Below are 19,736 nucleotides of genomic sequence, written 5' to 3'. Positions count from 1 at the left end.
TTCCACCGTCAGCCTTACAAACAATTTAGTGCGATCCTATGAATATGTTTCAGTGGGAGGCAGGGACATACAGATGCAAAAAGGTCAGGACGGACGTAGGAATGGCAATTAGGTCCAAAAACAGCGCTGTTTTATAACCATACCTATAAAAGCATGCAATCTTTGAGATACATAAATACATGAAGGAATAGAATGGTGGAAAATGCAGAAATTCAGATGAATAAGTAAACATGTCAGATACTTAGCAGAACTGAAGGAGCTTGCAGATGAAAATGGTATGATGGGGAATATACTAATACATTCTCCTGTCCATACAGGTACTATCATTTACAGCTATTTATGAATGTGGGCTTGGTGCTTTACATAAAAGGACTTGCACTTTAGGTTTATAGATGTAGAGGTTTTTTTTTTATTTTAATTATTTTTTTTTTTTTTTTGGAAGGGCTGTCTATGACACAAAGTCTGATCATTCAGCACCACTTAGGTATGGGTTGCATTCTGGGAATCTGATAATGTCACTGTAAAACTCTCAGGAGTAGAAGTTTCCACGGGTGAATGAATATAATATATATATATATATATCGTATTTATTGGTGTATAACATGCACTTTTCCCCCCTGAAAATAGGGGGCAAATCAGGGGTGCGTTATACGCCGAGAACGTACCTCGGTTGGGAAGAGTGCCGCCGGAGTTCACGAGCCGTAATTTCCTCTCCACTCACGTTACACACACACACACACACACACAGTCCTGCCTCTGCCACCGGCACTGGACCAGTGTTCTGTCCATCACAGGAGCTGGTCCAATGCCAATGGCGGAGGAGGGACTGTGTGTGTGTGCGAGGTAAGAGCCGAGTGGAGAGAAGATGACAGCTTGGTGATTTCCTGATGTTCAGGCTGCTTTGATGAGAGATGGTGAGGCTGCAAATTATGCTAAAAAAACAGCATTAATCAGGCTGCATTGATGGGCTGCAGATGGACATTGATCAGGCTGCATTGAGGACATTGATCAGGCTGCATTGAGGGTATCAATCAGGCTGCATTGAGGGTATCAATCAGGCTGCATTGAGGGTATCAATCAGGCTGCATTGAGGGCATTAATCAGGCTGCATTGAGGGCATTAATCAGGCTGCATTGAGGGCATTAATCAGGCTGCATTGAGGGCATTAATCAGGCTGCATTGAGGGCATTAATCAGGATGCATTGAGGGCATTAATCAGGATGCATTGAGGGCATTAATCAGGATGCATTGAGGGCATTAATCAGAATGCAGATGGGTACGGACCCTTAAAGGGGTTGTAAAGGAATTTTTTAAATAACAAACATGTTATACTTACCTCCAATGTGCAGCACGTTTTGCACAGAGTGACCCCAAACCTGGTCTTCTGGGGTCCCTCGGCGGCTGTCTCGGCTCCCTCCCGCAAGGACTCCACAACTTCATGCGAACTCCCTCACATGATGTGGAGTGCTTGCGGGCATGCTCCCATGATACAGCCGCTCGCTGTATCACTTGGCCCCGACGCCCGGCACGCCACGTCATTCGATGCGATTGACAGCAGCGTGAGCCAATGGCTGCGCTGCTTTCAATCCATTCACTGTAACCAATCAGCGGCTAGGCTGATCAGCGAAGAGGATGTCGGGGACGAGCGCGGGAGTTTCAAGTGGTCAGGTAAGTATAACGGGGGGGCTGGGGCCAGTATTTCAGATGTTTTTTCACCTAATGCATAGAATGCATTAAGGTGAAAAAACTTTTACCTTTACAACCCCTTTAATTTGCTTCAAAGTTGTTTATTTAAAAAATCTTTTACCTAAAAACGTCCCTCTTAAAATTAGGGCGCGTGTTATACGCCGATAAATGTGATATATATATATATATATATATATATATATATATATATATATATATAAAACTTCAGCCCCAGAGGGATTTACCCCCTTAATGACCAAGCCTTTTTTTGCGCTACGGCACTGCATCGATTTAACTGATAATTGCGCGGTCATGTGACCCAAACAAAATTTTTCTCCCACAAATAGAGCTCTCTTTTGGTGGTATTTGATCACCCCTGTGATTTTTATTATTTGCGCTATAAACAAAAAAAAAGACCGACAATTTTGAAAAAAAAATATTTTTTACTTTCTGCAATAATACATATCCAAAAGAAAATAATATATATATATATATATATATATATATATATATATATATATATATATATAAAAAAAGTGTATTCATCCGTTTAGGCCAATATGTATTCTGCTACATATTTTTGTTTAAAAAAATAAAATAAATTGTAAGAAGCGTATATTGATTGGTTTACACAAAAGCCATTGCGTCTACAAACTATGGGAAAGATTTATAGACTTATTTATTTTTTATGTTTTAACTGGTAATGGCGGCGATTTTTTGCGAGACTGGCACATATAAATCTGACCCTGAGGGACATTATTACAGTGATGGTGCTAAAAAAAAAATGCACTGATTAATGTATAAATGACACTGGCAGGGAAGAGGATAACACTAGGGGGCAAATAAGGGTTAACCGTGTTCCCTGGGTGTGTTCTAACTGTGTGGGGGCTGGGCTCACTGGAACACCACAGAGATCAGTTTCCGATCGCTGGGAACAGCAGGTCTACATGACGTTTCCTCTCAGAACGGGATCCGCCTTATTTACATAGGCAGATCCCTGCGGCGTCCAGCAGGCTTGTGCAATCAAGCCGACCTGCTGCCGTATATATACAGCGGCTGGTAGTCAAGTGGTTAAAGTTTGCTGGATAACACTTAGACAAGCCCTGTGAAATACTGGGAGAATAGTCTGGTCAGATGAGACCAAAAATTGAAATTTGGATGCCATAATAAACGCCAAGTTTGGAGGTCAAATGGCACTGCACATCACCCCAAAAAAAAAAAAACCCATACCCACAGTGAAGTTTGGCGGTGGAGACATCATGGTGTAGGGCTGTTTTTCAGCATACAGTACTGGCAAACTTCATATCATTGAAGGAAGGATGAATGGAAAATGTACCAAGACATTCTTGATAAAAATCTGCTGCCATCTACCAGGATGAAGAATTTGAAACGAGGGTGGACATTTCAGCAAGACAATGATCCCAAACACAAATCCAAGGAAAATCTTTTGGTTTCAAAGAAATAAAATAAAGCTGCTAGAATGGCCCAGCCAATCACCTGACTTGAATCCAATAGAAAATCTACGAAAAGAACTAAAGATCAAAGTTCATAGAAGAGGCCCACGGAACCTTCAAGATTTGAAAACTGTGTGGAAGAACTGGCCAAAATCACACGACTGCGACTACTTTCTCCATTCAGGAGGCATCTTGAAGTTGTCATTACCAACAAAGGATTTTGTATTAAATAAAATGTATTTTACTTTAAGTTAGTGTGTTCAATACTTTTACCTGTGTCATTCCATTTTATTACACAACTTAATTTCTGAATTTATTTATTTTGATTTCTTTCTATGTATGGATTGCATGGGTTGTTACCGACATGTGATGAAAATGTCACGTCAATAGCACCTTTAGAAATATATTTACCTAGAAAAATGGTGACGTGTTCAATACGTATTTTACCCGCTGTATGTACTGCATATGAGCAGAATTTAAATGGTTAATTTAAGGACAGAGTTGAGCAGGGGTGTTGCATTTTGCTAGCAGTGTACAGTATGACAGATACGCAAAGCTATAATTTATCATTTTTTCATTGAAAGGGAAAGGCTCCATTTAACTGGTAAAGCAGGTCAGTTAGTTCGATGGTTGTGGGAAATGCTTCAGAGAGTTTTAGTGATGATACCAATCTAGGATGTTAATGACAGTAGTGTTAGAGAATAGATTTTACGATCTAACTTTCAATTACAGATACAGTAGCTGGTGCAGCAAATTAAAGTTTACAGTATACACAGGCTCTGTGCAGACACTAATCACAATATGAATAATAGGTTTGCAGCGAGTGCCGGTTTAATACCTAACAAAGGTGTATGTAGCGCTCAGCATCTTTCATATGTGCACAGAACTGTGCTATATGAACTGCTGTGTGTATAAATAACACGATGGAGGACATCATCAGCATTATCTAGGGCACTTTTACGCATGGCCGCTCTACTCCAAGAGTAGAGGATCGTACAGTAGAGCTCTCTACTTCCACAAACATTCTTCCTTTGGGAGGCCTAGAAATCAGCTGGCTCGGGAATATGCCTAAGTGAATCATTTGGTCAATAAAGCAAGTTTTCCCGATGCTGCTGATCACAGGAAAGCCTCTATCCTATTATATTAGCTGACCTGACTAATCCCTGGCATCAAGTGAATACTCATAGTAGCCTTTGAACCTGCTTAATAAACTACAGAAATCCTAAGTGCCAAGTACTGTACACAAAATTAGGTCAAGGTAAATTCCTACATGCATTGTCTAAACGAGGCACAAGAACTTACAATGAAGTATAAAGCCTGCAATCGCTAAGCTCCATGGAAGAAAATACAAGCTCCCTAAATGTTAAGTTGGTCATATGGCTTCAGCAGTTACAAAGTCAGTTAACTTATAGAATTGTGCAAAAGAGATCAGACTTCATCATGACTTCTCCAATCTGTAGGTCTTATTTAAAAGACAGAGCCCTGGGATCCAGAAGTAGTCAAGCAGCTAGCATTTTCACTAGACAGCTCAATTACAAGTATAGTATATGTCATAGGGCTGATCCACCATACTACCTGCTTATGTTTCTCTGGGACTCAAAGGAAAAGATCTCCCCACTACTGACTACCCAGCACAGCCATAAATGGGTCTCAGTCAGCCATTTTTCTTTTAATTGCATGCCTAAAAAGGCATTAGGCAGAGGGAGAATCAGTGACTGCACCACAAGGAGTAGGCCTCCACAGGAGGAGTGGAGTGGAAAGACCTTTCCATTTGAGTCCCAGAGGGATATTACCCAAGATAATTCAGGCATCCTGTATCCACGCATTATTATTATACATGATTTATATAGTGCCATTAGTTTGTGCTTTACAACATGAGCGCAGACAGTACAGTTCCAAAACAATTCAATACAGGTGGAATCAAAAGGCCCTGCTTATTAGAGCTTACAATCTAAAAGAGAGGGGGATGAGCTGATGGAGGAAGTGGAAGTACAGTTGTTAGGTGGAGATGGGATAGGCTTCTCTGAAGGGAAGGGTTTTCAGGAATCGCCCCAAAAGTGGACAGAGTAAGAAATAGTTGGACAAATTGAGGTAGGGAGATCCACGGAATGGGAGAGGCTCGAGAAAAGTCCAGGACGCAAGCATGGGGGGAGGTGACAAGGGAGCTAGAGAGCAGGAGGTCTTGGAAGGAACGAAGAGAACGATTTGGTTTTGAGACTAAGTTAGTGATGTAGCTGGGAGATGAGTTGAGGATGGTTTTACAAGTTGTTGTTATCGGACGAAAAATACCGCTTTTGAAGCAATTGCACGATAATTTGATGGTTAGTACACAGCTTCTGAGCACAAATCATGACAGCTCATCTGATATTATAGGAAGGGACAAACACAAAAAAATTTCCTGTATGATACCAGATTGTAAAATTTTCATTTAATTAGTCTTTGTCCGAAAATACAATATAAATACACTACAGTACGCAACATCAATTCTTATTGTCGCATGGGAATTTCCGTAACATAAGTAACCGTTTCATTTCAATTTGAAGACTAGCATGCAACCCCCCCCCCACCCCCCTCAAAAAAAAATATTCGTCTGATAATTTCATTGTGTGTATGAGGCATTAGTCCTGAGCTTTAAAAAAAGTTTTCCCTACATGCCTAACTGCTGTAATTGCACTTAGGTGTTTATTGGCCATTTGAAAAATTGAGTACAACTCATCCTGGATGTTCTGGACCGATTTACTGATATTCTTCAAAACGTTCCTGTCTTCTTTTGTGTTTTTGGTGTCGGACAAATCTGGTGATGTGGTGACTGCCTAGGAAACTTCCTGCTTTGAATAACAGACCCAAGATTCAATCACCATATTTCCCCCTGTATTTTTAGGAACCTTGAGGACAGCATCTAAAAGGGTGGATATGGCTTTTAAATTTCCCTCAGAGCAAATTTTCTTTCTTATTTACTAAAGGTGCCTTTCCTTTCCACACACTGGCAGAATGACGGGGGTCGAGGGGTTTTTCTCCTCAACTTGGCCATTGCTTGTAAAGAACATGTGCACTATTGGTTTTACTCTTATTTCTTCACAGAAAATAGAATGACTGGTGCTCATCTAGAAGAGATTTTTCAATGTTGGACACGTCTCTGTGTGCCATAACATGCAAATACGAGTGCCAAAAGCTTATGCTGTGTGTATCCTGCACCCTAACATAACCCAACTGTGTACAGATTGTCATGAGTAGTGCTTTAGTTTTCTGCATCAAATGATCTCATCATTCCCCAGAGATACTACAGACATATACCTGACCTGTGACACCCACCAAACAGTTTTATCACTCGTTTTTAAATTCTCCAATGAACAATTATCAAGTGATGAATAGTGAGAGTTTAGGGCAGCCTTTCTCAACCTTTTCAACACAGAGGAACCCTTGAAATAGTTCTCCGGTCTCGGTGGGAAGCCCTGCCAAAAATGTGAAATCTACAACACACGATACATTAGTGTGATGGTCATTGGGAAGAATTACCTTCTTACAGATAGCTAAAAAGATTAATGGTGTCAGTAGGAACTTATAAGAGATAGAAATTGCTCAATACTGAAGGAACCCCTAGCAACCTCTGGAGGAACCCTGGTTGAGAATCACTGGCTTAGGGCAAAGTATGGCCAACCTTATTTAAATAAAATTACTAAATGAAGTTGCAATATTTTATAGTAGCTTTTTCAGTGTACAGTGTACAGTTGTATGACATCATTAGGACAAGGCTGCCCCTTTTCTTAAGTAAAGCGTGGTATCTATAGCACCCAGCATAATGGTATAAAACCGATCAACATAGGTAAACATGAGCAGAACATTAAATATTTACGTAGCAGTTCCCAAGGTAAAAATGAATCTGTTAAAGGTTACTGGCTCTAGGGCACAGCTCATTTATTTATTTGGATAATGTACTATGGTAAGAACTAAGCTGTGGGTAATAACCACACTGCCTCTAAGATCTGTGCTATATCACGGAGAGATATCTATGCAGGAAACATACAGATTAGTCATCAGTGTATAGAAATACTGTATGTCTTCGACAGAAACCTGGAGTGTTAAACATACAATTGTCTGACTACAACAGTAACGGCCTTTAGTGACATAATACTGGAAACAAAACAGTGATGCTGGGCATTTTTAAAGAGTTATCAAACCCTAAAATGTAATACATTGCAGCTTACCAATCAGACATGGTGGCTGCATTCCATTATTTTTATATATTTTTTTTTTGGCTCTTTCCCCCTCTGTTTTCACGTGGTGATCTGGCCAGTAACACGTCTCCTGTATTAGCCCTTGTACACATGGTCGGACATTCCAACGGAAAACGTCCGATCAGACCATGTTGTCAAATAATCCGACCGTGTGTGGGCTCCATCTGACTTTTTCCGTCGGAATGTCCAAACCAACAAAGTTTGAGAGCTGGATATAAAATTTTCGGACAACATGATCCGATCGGACTTTGTCCGATCGTTTGTAGAGAATTCCGATTGGACAAAGTGCCACGCATGCTCAGATCAAATTATGAGACCAAAGCTATTGGCTACTAGCCTGAATGTAGTCCCGTCGCAGCGACCGAACGTCATCACGTTCCAAACAATCGGATTTTCCGACAACTTTGTCCGACCATGTGTATGGAACACAAGTTTTGGACAAAATCCGTCGGAAAAAAATCGGACGGATTTTGCTGTTGGAATGTCTGACTGTGTGTACAAGGGCTTAGAGTGCCCCCACTCTGGATGAAGCAGCACAGGGGGCATTTGGACAGCAGCACTGTCCCTCTGGGGGGAGGGGAGTGTTAGATGCTTAAGCAGATTTTAATACACTAACAAAATGAAGCCAAACTCCAGCTAATACTTTATAAGCAGTTACAGCAAACTGTTTTTTTCCTTTAGGGATATAGGTTTTATATTGAGAGATAAAAGCGGATCGTTGTCAGCACCTTTGTCAGTGGTAAATGGTTTGTTTCATCTCTGTAACTGACACATTTGGCAAGAGAGGTTGTTCTTTTGAAAAATAGACTTACTGGCTGGATCACCCGATGAAAATAGAAGAAAGCCTAAAAAAGAAAAATAATCCAGCCATTCCAACCCCAAAAAATGTGAGCTGCAATATAGCAAATGTTTTCTTTTGGATTGGATACAAATAAAGTTAGGCATACAGGTGTTTTTTTTTCTTTTTTTTTTTAACTGATGTAAATGAAGACCATTATTTTCAAAGTGCCTATACAAACATCAGGCAGCACAGTGGCTAAGTGGTTAGCACTTCCACCTGGCAGGACAGTGGCCAAGTGGTTAGCACTTCCAATTGGCCCTAGCATGTGTATGTATAAACGTGAGTTGGGACCCTAGATTGCAAGCTCCATGAGGGCAGGGACTGAAAATGTATAATATATATGTAAAGTGCTTCGCAAATTGAAAGTACCTGTAATAAATAAATAAAATAAATAATAAACAGCCACATAAACATACGCTGCATACAGATTAGTAACAGAAAAAAAGTCAGTATTTTACACACATACAAGCACAAATACACGCATGCCTGAACAAGCTGGCCATTGAGGAGGAGCTCAGGCGTGTTCGCATGGACCACGTGCAGAGCCCGCCAGGAAGTCGGCGCAGCGCTGCACTAATCACAGGCAGTGAATGAGACATTGCCCCGATGTGCGGGTGCAGAGATCGGGAAATGTCTCACTGCCTGTGATTAGCGCATCGCTGCGCCGACTTCCTGGTGGGCTCTGCATGTGGTCCATGCGAGCAGGCCTGAGCTCATCCCTACTGGCCATACATTACACAATTTTCTTAATCAATTTACTTTTAGACCCCTTTCACACTGCACTGCCCATAGCGTCGGCGGTAAAATTCCGCTATTTTTAATGCTGATAGAGTTAGGGAAGTGCGTCCTTGGTCTTTGCACACGGGTTATGTAAACCGTGACAACCTCATACCTTATTTCAGAGTGCTACTCGCCGTTTACAGGACTGTCAGCCGCTCTCCTCTCGGCCCCTCTCACTGTAGTTCTCAGATCAGGGAGGAGAGCGGCAGGTGATCATGTGAGCGGGGCTCTGAAATAAGGTGTAAACCTACATACACTGGGGTACATAACATAATGGAACATAATGGAACACAGGGGATTCTACTAAGATAACAAAGTGGCTTTACAACCACTTTAATTTGAAGACTTTACTATTTAATTCAGTTGTGCTCCTAAGCAATGTAGCAAACAAAAAGGCACAGTTAACCTCTTCTTACCTGCGCTATAGCCAAAAGATGGCGCCTAAATTGCCAGGAGGGCATCCATGTACGTCCTCCTGAGCATGCGCTGCCTGCATGGTCTGTGATCAGCGAGCCCATGAGATATGGCTGATCATAGATTGGAGCATAGGGCCGATCCTGACCCCTTACCACATGATCAGCCAATGAGAGCTGATCACGTGATGTAAACAGAGCCGGTAATTGGTCCTGAACATGGAGAGCGACTGCCGCCTACCAGTGCAACCCAGTGCCACCTATTAGTGTGGTCAATCCAGTCAGTCCAACCAGTGAGGCCAATCAGTGCCACCTCATCATTGCCCATCAGTGCCGCCTATCTGTGCCCATTAGTGCAGCCTCATTAGTGCACATCAATGAAGGAAATGACCTGTTTTCTAAATTTTATAACCAACTATGAAAACTGTTCCCCCCCCCTCCCCCAAATTTTTGGTTTGTTTAGGAAAAAATAAAAACCCTATTAGTGATTAAATACCACCAAAAGAAAGCTTTATTTGTGTGATAAAAATTTTTAAAATGTCATTTGGGTACAGTTTAACATGACTGCGCAATCAAAATGCAACAGCGCTGAACAATGGAAATTGGCCTGGGAATGAAGGGGGTTTAAGTGCTTAGTAGGCAAGTGGTTAACGGACCTCAAGGACATGAGATCAGTAAAATGTTATTGTTGCTGCATTTTGACTACCTATTAGAGGGTGGCTACCTTCATCCTCCATGGTCCCGCTGTATGTTGGAATGTAGCCATGTAGCGATGGGTCTATGGTTTTTGTACTGTGCACAGAGCACTGCATATGACCGCAATTAGCATGTACCATTTGTTTCAATCAAAACAGAAATGTAGTGGAAAAGGAGAGGTTTGGGATCTCAAGGAGGCAGAAATACAAAGTAAGAAATCATTTCAGGAAAGAGATTACAAGGCCACTAAGTAGCGGATATGTATAGATTTTTGGAGACTAAGGATTGTGCTTTGTGTCACTTTAAGGCAGAATAAACCATAATTTACCTTCAAATATTTGCTCATTCACAGTGCTCAGTCAAGAGCAAGGACGAGTTTGATTTATAAAGCGGTGTATAATTAAACTTTGATTGATTGACAATGTCTATCTTTTGGAAATGCTGCTGCCCAAGGTTCAAGGCTGGTTATGTGATCAAACGCATATACATCTGGATACATCTCTGCTGAAGGGGAGGTCAGAGTTCTAATGGACTGATCCAACGTTTAAATGCTAACTCCACTTTTGTTGAGAAAAAAAATATTCTATGTACATTGCAGGGATTTTAACAAACTTTATTGCAAATTCCTATCTTTTTTGTATTCTGAAGAAATCCTGGTTTGTTCCTCTGTGCCCCTGTGCTGAGTCTAATGGGAGGGGTTTCATAATTATCAGCTGCTGCACCTGCAGGGCACCAATGAGGAAAGCTGCTGGGCCCACATCCCTTTAGATGGGATTTCCTATTGGGAGTATCTCACCAAAAATTTCATTTTTGTTGCTGGGGTTGCCTGAAATCTGACTTGCATCTCAGTGCAGTATATTTTTTAATAATATTTAATTACAATATGACTTGTGTCACAATTGTATACTCTTAATTATTTTTTCTTTATTTTTTTCCCCACAAAAGTGGAGTTATCGTATGATCCAAGGCCTACATTTTTGGGTGACATAATCATGCACAGGTGGGAACTTATTTCAGTCATGTATGTTTCACCGATCACGTGAAAGGGGCCTAAAGTATACAATAGCTCTGTTTTTTGTTTTTTTATGCTCTATATCCTACACTGATGCACCTCACACTAGAGTAGAGCAAGCAATACGGTTATCTCTGGTCACATGCTCTGCTCTAGGTGCAGGTAGATGTGTAGTCCTATTGGGGCAAACACAAAGGGGGCATGGAGAACGAAAGTAGTCACCATAGAACAGGAAGTCTGAGAAAAGCAGGAAAAAAAAAACCTTTCATTTGAGAGATGAAATAAAAAGAAAAAAAAGAGAGAAGGAAGGTACATTGTACTCTTATTTTAGAAAAAACATTTTAACGAACGAGTTTAGCGTCACTTTAAGGCAGCCTTTCTCAACCTTTTCAACACAAAGGAACCCTAGAAATAATTCTCTGGTCTCGGGGAACCCCTGCTAAAAATTAGAAATCTACAACTCATGATACATTAGTGTGATAGTCAGTGGGAAGAATGGTCCTTGGGAAGAATTATCTCCTTACAGATAGTTAAAAAGATCAATGGTGTCAGTGGGAACTTGATTGAGAGGCAGAAATTGCCCAGTGCTGAAGGAACCCCTAGCAACCTCTGGAGGAACCCTAGTTGAGAATCACTGCTTTAAGGGCTCATTCACACCATACGTGCATGAAAACTGATGGGAACTGATGGGAAAACCATGACTTCACTTGCAGAGACAAAAGTTTCACATAAACCCAGACAAATGGTTAGTAGAATCTTAAAGCAGAACTAAACCCTCCTATCGATTTCAACCAAGGAAGCTCCCATCTTGGCCTTTGTTTGATTTTCAACTGTCATGATGCTGCACATGTAATCAGTTATGACACCAGCCATTTAATAGTTTGGTTGAGAGCACAACCAATGTGACACTTACATTCCCATTGTGCCAGGAACGCAACTGTTTTTTAAACTGTTGAATTAATGGGTTTAGTTCCACTTTAAGATAGTTAACCTTGCTCCAAAATGTTCACTACTCTTCCATCCTAAGGTGGATTTGGTGCCCACCTAGGAGTGTGTCCCTGCTCAATAAACCACACAATAGAAGAAGAAAGGGGCGCACTCCGATGACATCACCATGAATAAATTATTTTTTTCCAATCCATATTATTGCATCCCACCTGTCATACCCCCCTGCTCCGCTCCAATGCATTTCACCCTTGTGGGTTTAAACATGGAGAAGAAAAAAAAACAACCAGTGCAACCTTCTTGATGTGCGTGTAAAGGCAGGCATCCCAATACTTTTGACATTATGGTGTATATGTCCATTATGGAAAATTATAAATATATTCAGTGCCCATTTATATTAGCCAATAAAAAAAAATGTTAAAGTAGGTTTACGTCTCTTGTCAGTTGCTGAATTTGTAAAGCCAATGTGAGATCCAAGACACTGCTGGACCTTCTGGTGAGAAGATGGTTGTGAAAGACAAGATGTCCATCATTAGCAGGCTGGTGAAGAGGGGAAACATCATAATGTTTAATTATAAGAAATTATCAACAGCAGCACAAGCATCAGCCGGGTACCTCTGCACTGCAGTGAGCTCTAAACTTGTTACCGTTAATGGTTTAAATTTCACTGTGCTAATCATTTCAGGACATAAGCCTTTCTTGATAACCTAATGAATTATTCTAACATCCTTCAGCAGAAAAAAAAAAAAAAACCTCCATGACAGCACTAATTACAAGACGTTTTCCCAGTGGTTATGTAAAATATGACAGTGCAGCAGTACTGGGAATTGCAGGAAACGGCTTCTAATTTCCACAGAGAAACTGACAAACACCTCTCTTTCATCTCTCGGAGCTCTCAAGTAAGATTTAACTTTCTCATTTAGTTAATTACCGTATGAGGCTCATCATTCCCAGGATCAGAGCGGCACGGAGCCTTTATCGTGTTAACTTGTGAACTTGATAGATGGCTGCTGCTAAAACTTAATAACTTCACCCCCTGGCAAATTGTAAGATAAATATAATAGAAGAAACTGACAGTAAAAACCTGCCAGAAATCAGCACTGTGTTTATGTTTCTTTGTAGGCAGCAGAAAAACAATGGAGGGCTGATTACTGACTGTGTGTCACCTAGATTTAAACGACTCTGGGCACTCAACTTCCACAGACGCCAACAACTTACTTTTCTTGACTTAGGTTTTTAAAGTGGACCTTCACCTTCTTTGGATGCTTTACAAATTTTTGTTTCCACTTCCCACTATGTGTTGAACAAGGAGGGTCCTGACCATGCACTTCCTGGTTTGTGGTCTAGAATAACGTGCTCTCTCCTCCCTTTCCTAAGCCACCTGAGATATTCAAATAACCCATACTAGGGGGCTTTGAGTAATGTGCAGCACATTTCATCAAGCGCATTTCATCAAGGGGTTGGATGCAAGGACCCAGAAGCAACACCTGGCCCCTGATAACATCAGCCTAGAAGATCCAGAGGATCCAGTAAACCGCGGCGGAGTGGTAGGTTTCATAAGACAACACTGGCTATGCTTGGTATGAGAGTATTTTTTTGGGGGACAACCAAAACCTGGTAAAAAGGACAAAAAAAAAACATAAAAAGGGGGGAGTAACGTTCCTCTTCAAGCAATACTACACATACATATAATGTATTGACCTTGTCCAGAGGAAACTAGGTTATAGTGTCCAAGGATGAGCCTCAAGAGGCACCACACACATGCAAGTTATAAGACATCACTGGGATTTGTGCCAAATTTCAAATAAAACCACGAGCTTACACTACAGACCACATCCAATTTAGTGTGATGAACTGTAGCTTGAGCGTGTGTAGGAAGCCATTCAGCTCAATATATTTCTAAAACACCTAAAACCTAGGAGCACTCGAGGTATATCAAATGCTTTATTTGGGGCACCTGTATATAAGAGCAAGCCTACCAATTTTCTAAGAGCGGGTGCTATAAGGTGGCACCTGAGCAAAAATTCACTCCCTGTGCACCCTTCTGAAACTAGTTTTACTTTATTAATAGCATAACCATAATTTTAAGGCTATGCCGGACTCATTTGTAATATCTCTGCCCAGTTAGGGCACTGGCTACTCAGGCATGGTCAATGCACGTAGTGATAGCCAGTGGGCGGGGCTTCATCCCAAAGCCAGAAATTCCAGAAAGTTGTTTCTATAGCCACAAAAGTAAAAAAGGTTGCAGTAGGGCCAACAGATGAAGCTCTCCTGGCTAGCAATTGTTAAAAGCAGAAATCTTGCAGGATCTGCTTTTCAGTAGGACATTTAACAGGTTTTTTTTTTTAGTTTTGTCCAAGACAGAGATGCCTTATGCGTCTACGCTATGTTATGCAGAACTCTTTACTGCAATCCCTTTATCACCAGTCACTCCCTCCACAGTCCCTTTAACACCTCTCATCTTGCCCTTTATTGTCTCTTGCTTAGTCTCACAAGCTTTTACCTGTTCTTGTGCCTCTTTATCACCTGTACCCTTTCCCTACAATCCCTTTATCACCTGTGCCTACAGACAGGAAACTGAACATATCAGGCCACAATCGTCTCACATTCATGGCTTGTGTCTAAAGTGCACCTGAAAAAGCAGACAAACACTTGCAGCACACAGACTTTGCGAGGTGCATTATCTAAAGCAATTCCCCAAATTCCCAAAATGCATACAGTGAGGGAAAAAATTATTTGACCCCCTGCTGATTTTATACGTTTGCCCACTGACAAAGAAATGATCAGTCTATAATTTTAATGGTAGGTTTATTTAAACAGTGGGAGATAGAACAAAAAAAAAACAACGCATTTCAAATAAGTTATAAATTGATTTGCATTTTAATGAGTGAAATAAGTATTTGACACCTTCGCAAAACTGGACTTAGTGGCAAAATCCTTGTTGGCAATCACAGATGTTAGACATTTCTTGTAGTTAGCTACCAGGTTTGTCCATTTTCTATGGGATTAAGGTCTGGAGACTGGCTAGGCCACTCCAGGACCTTAATGTGCTTCTTCTTGAGCCACTCCTTTGTTTCCTTGGTCGTGTGTTTTGGGTCATTGTCCTGCTGGAATACCCATCCACGACCCATTTTCAATGCTCTGGCTGAGGGAAGGAGGTTCTCACCCAAGATTTGATGGTACATGGCCCTGTCCATCGTCCCTCTGATGCAGTGAAGTTTTCCTGTCCCCTTAGCAGAAAAAACACCCCCAAAGCATGTTTCCACCTCCATGTTTGGTGGGAATGGTATTCTTGGGGTCATAGACAGCATTCCTCCTCCTCCTCCTCCAAACACGGCAAGTTGAGTTGATGACAAAGAGCTTGATTTTGGTCTCATCTGACCATGACACTATATTTAACCCAGTTCTCCTCTGAATCATTCAGATGTTCATTAGCAAACTTCAGCTGGGCCTGTACATGTGCTCTCTTGAGCAAAGGGGACTTTGTGGGTGCTGCAGGATTTCAGTCCTTCATAGCGTAGCGCGTTACCAATTGTTTTCTTTGTGACTGTGCCAGTTGACGAGTTTCTTCCATTTGCAAATAATTGCAGCAAATGTTGTCACCCTCTAACCAGCTGCTTGGCGATGGTCTTGTAGCCTGTTCTAGCCTTGTGTAGGTCTACAATCTTGTCCTGGGCATCTTTGGACAGCTCTTTGGTCTTGGCCACGGTAGAGAAATTGGAGTTTGATTGACTGCTTCTGTGGACAGGTGTCTTTTATACAAGTAACAAGCAGAGATTGGGAGCACTACCTTTAAGATAGTGCTCCTAATCGCAGGTCATTACCTGTATAGAAGACTCCTGAGAGCCAGAAATCTTGCCGATTGATAGTGGATCAAATACTTATTTCACTCATTAAAATGCAAATCAATTTATAACTTTTTTTAAATGCATTTTCTGGATTTTTTTTGTTGTTACTCTGTCTCTTAATGTTAAAATAAACCTACCATTAAAATTACAGACTGATCATTTTTGTCAGTGGGCAAACATACAAAATTAGCAGTGGATCAAATACTTTTTTCCTTCACTGTATATCAAACCAGCTTCCTAGTGTTTGAGCTGAACAATGTTCCCCAAGTCTTATGATTGACTGGAGAGTCTGCCCTTGCAATGATGGGCAAATATTGGTGCTTTGAAAGTGAGAGGGGATGGGACCAGGCTCTTTATCCCCCAGGAAATGCACAAATAAGTGCATATTGGGGTTCCTAGGGATTTGGAAAATGGATTTCGATAATGGATCTGAAATATGGATGGTATGGACTTGGATACTGTATAAGTACAGATAAGGTATTGCTTTTACACATCGGGAAAAGAGCAGGGAGGAAAAGCACACAAGAAAGGTTTCCCATGAAATAGACAGGAATACAATAAATTGAGGGACTAATAATTACTCTCTTATAGCCAACACAGTTAACCAATTCGATTTTCCTGGTTTGTTTTCATTTAAGCCCGAAATAAAAATATCTTAAATTAAAGCAAATCTAAGCACAAGAACAACACTGTTATATACTATCAATCCTTAAATGTGGTGGGTGTTTTCATTTTCTGTTTTTACTCTGTTGGGTATATATGCGAATACAAAGCTAAAGTGAAATCTACAGTCTGTGACATTCAGTATTTTTAGGGTGCCTAAAATACAAATCCACATAAGATAATGCCACAGTTCAGTTCATCCTAAAAGGGATTGCATATGCAAAAAGAAGTAGACCCATGTTGAAAAAAATATGTACAGTATATCTCACCAAAATAAATATTTTTAACATAGCAGACTTCTTGAAAAGCTGTCTATGAACTTCTGTGTCTGAGAAAGCTGAGCACAATGCCTCTTGTTACTTGCAAAGGCTTGTGGGAGATTATGTTATGAAGCAACGGGTGATTGGCAACTCTATCTCTTGTGGGGCCTGGCAGCTGTTTTCTATTCTATGCAATCCCCGCAGGGCCAGGCATGATCAGGTTTTCTATGCCATGTTCAATGGGTTGAAAGCTATGTAGGTTTATTGTGAGCCATCGAAGAAAAAAGACACAACTTAAGATGAACTCAAGGAAAAGAAAAAAAAAATCTCCTCACACTGCAAGGGTTAAATGCTCATTTACCAGTAAAAAATAATAATTTACCCCGACATTCACCAATCCACTCTTCCCTCTGATGCTCCGAGCTGTAGGCAGTCCTTTGGTGCTTCCACAGGCTATTGGTTCTGCACTGTACTTGATGACAGAGTACCTGTGACCACCAGAGCACCTTAGAGAAGAGGCTGCAGAGGCCAGTCTTATAGTGTCGAGAAAGCCCACGTGAGGAAAGATTTTTTTTTTTTACTGGTACCCAAGGCATAAACCCTTGCAGAGGATTTTTTGTTTTCCCCAGAGTTTAGCTTTAAACTATAACAAAAATTTCTACAAGAAATGCAGGGCCATGATTTGTGACCTTGAAGTTCTCCATCTTCCACATAACTTAGTTTATGGACGTCCAACAAATTATTATTTCAGATCTCGCTACACTTTAGTAAGAAGTTCAAGTGAAGTGTTACCAAGAAAAGCTTGGATTGTTATAAACAGCTGAAATAAAAAGTGCAGAGTCATGGGTGAGACTTTAAGGGCTCTCTCAGACAAGAGGTAATGCTTAGCACCCTCTGGATCTGCAGTGGATTGCTTCTCAGAGATCAGTATAGCAGCAGCTGGTATGCATCCAGGAGGCACTTCTGCCTTCTCCTGACATTATTTTGTTTAGTTTTTTTGTCTTTAACTGTTGAATGCCAATTTTAAATTGCAGGACCATGCAGACACCGCAAGACAAGCATTTGGCTTGCAGTGCGCCCCACTGATCTTTAGAGAGCATCAGGTGGTGAGGAGGTGTTGTCCTCAATCGTCCACCGAAAGTGACAGGGGGTATAATTCCTTCCGCGGGCTCAAAGTAAAGCCTCACAGCCATGGAATATTACATTTCTGGCCACTGTCTCAGCAGCTAAAGGGACAGTCAGCACTCCCATTAGGATCTTTGGTCAACATTCCCAAGCTAAAGCTAAACAGTACCTAAAAAGGCTTCAACAAAGCTTGCCAGAGCTCTTCAAAAGCTTGCTGTACACACTCCTCCAATATAACCTGACCTCCATGTGCACCAGGCTTTAGGCTCATGATCAAAAACAGGTAGAAAAGCCAAATAAAAAGCAACACTGCTCGCATGCTCCTATCAGAAGAACCAGCCATTTAAAACACTGCTGCTAGGTCACTGATAAGAGCATGTAAAGCCCGATCGTATAACTACAAATGTTTCCCAGGGCCATAACTAATAAAGCGAATCACAAAATGGATTCAAGCTAGATGTTCGCCAACAGCAAAGCTTAAGTATGGCTTAATCATCGAGGCCACTATGTTAGAGGGGCTTTCCTGATGGGTAGTGAACCAGTTGAATCCATTTTGTGACCATTTGTTTTTGTAATTCATTATAAAGATGTGCAGTCATGGGAAGCATGTTATAGCAGGGTGGTATTTTGGAACACTATGGGAAATGGATGTAAGACTTAGCAGGAAGCTATGGAACTTCAAAAGACATGTTTTGTCACATGTGAAAGGTCTCCCATAACTTTAAAAGCAGCCTTTGGTTGTCATAGAAAAGCAGCACATGGAACTTGACATGCATGAAACATCACACACTTCATACAATCTAAAAATGGGCCCCTTGCTGTGACACAACATGCCAAACTAGACACTTTCATTTAACTGTCCCAGTGTCGGAAATAACCATCTTTGCATCCAAATGGATTTTTATTTTGTGTTCTAACAAAAATGAAAAGGAAGAATCTGAACATTATGAGAAAGACAGAAAATTTTACTTTTAGACACATTCATCCAAAACTTTATTTTTATGGAAAAAGTTTGCTGAGGTGCTTCAATAGATGCTGTAGGAAGTAAAAAGTCTAAAATAATAGGATTTTTAAAACAGCTTACCTGTAAAATCCTTTTCTTTGAAGTACATCATGGGACAGAAAGCCATAGTAGTTACTATGTGGGTTATAGGCCACCTTCAGGTGATGGACACTGGCACGTCCCAAGACAAAAAGTCCACTCCCTATAATGCCCCTCCCACAACTGGGAGTACCTCAGTTTTGTAGCAAAGCAATACACGTGTATACCAAAAGAAGGGAGGGACCTCTGTGTCCCGTGATGTACTTCAAGGAAAAGGATTGATAAGAAAACCCTAAGTGTTAATAATAAATGCGGCGCTGCCAGCAAGTTAAACAAAAATATTCCAAAAACCCTAGGCAAATAACCCAGTGAAAAAAGTGAATCCACCTCATAAAGTGTTCCAATGTGCAATATAAGGCAATACACTAGGAAAAATGAAAATTGTGCATATATAAAACAATCATGTGAAAATAAATATATAAATAGCACAATCAAAAAATATTAAAAGTGAATGAAATAAAATGTTTTTTTTGTTGACACTTTTTGAGTGAGGTGAAGCGCATTAGCACTTCTTTACTATAAGAAAACCCTATTTTCTTATCATATATCACAGGACACAGAGCCATAGTAGTTACTATGTGGGATGTCCCATAGCATTAAAAGCCCTAGTGGGGTGCACTTTAATATGAAAAGGTGAAATTTTCCTCTTTAAACCATAAGTTTGAACAACCACTTA

The 19,736-nt window shown here is 40.8% G+C and overlaps 1 protein-coding gene across 4 annotated transcripts in view; it reads right to left on the bottom strand.

Moving 5' to 3' along the window:
* Positions 1–19,736, bottom strand: part of BTRC (beta-transducin repeat containing E3 ubiquitin protein ligase) — a 346,883-nt gene that overhangs the window by 104,568 nt on the left and 222,579 nt on the right. The window lies entirely within an intron of this gene.

Source organism: Lithobates pipiens, unplaced genomic scaffold, assembly GCF_037356315.1.
Source record: "Lithobates pipiens isolate NorthernLeopardFrog02 unplaced genomic scaffold, aLitPip1_a1.2 Scaffold_25, whole genome shotgun sequence".
Lineage (NCBI taxonomy): Eukaryota > Metazoa > Chordata > Amphibia > Anura > Ranidae > Lithobates > Lithobates pipiens.
The sequence above is the reverse complement of the archived record's forward strand: the minus strand, read 5'-3'. Positions and strand labels throughout refer to the sequence as shown.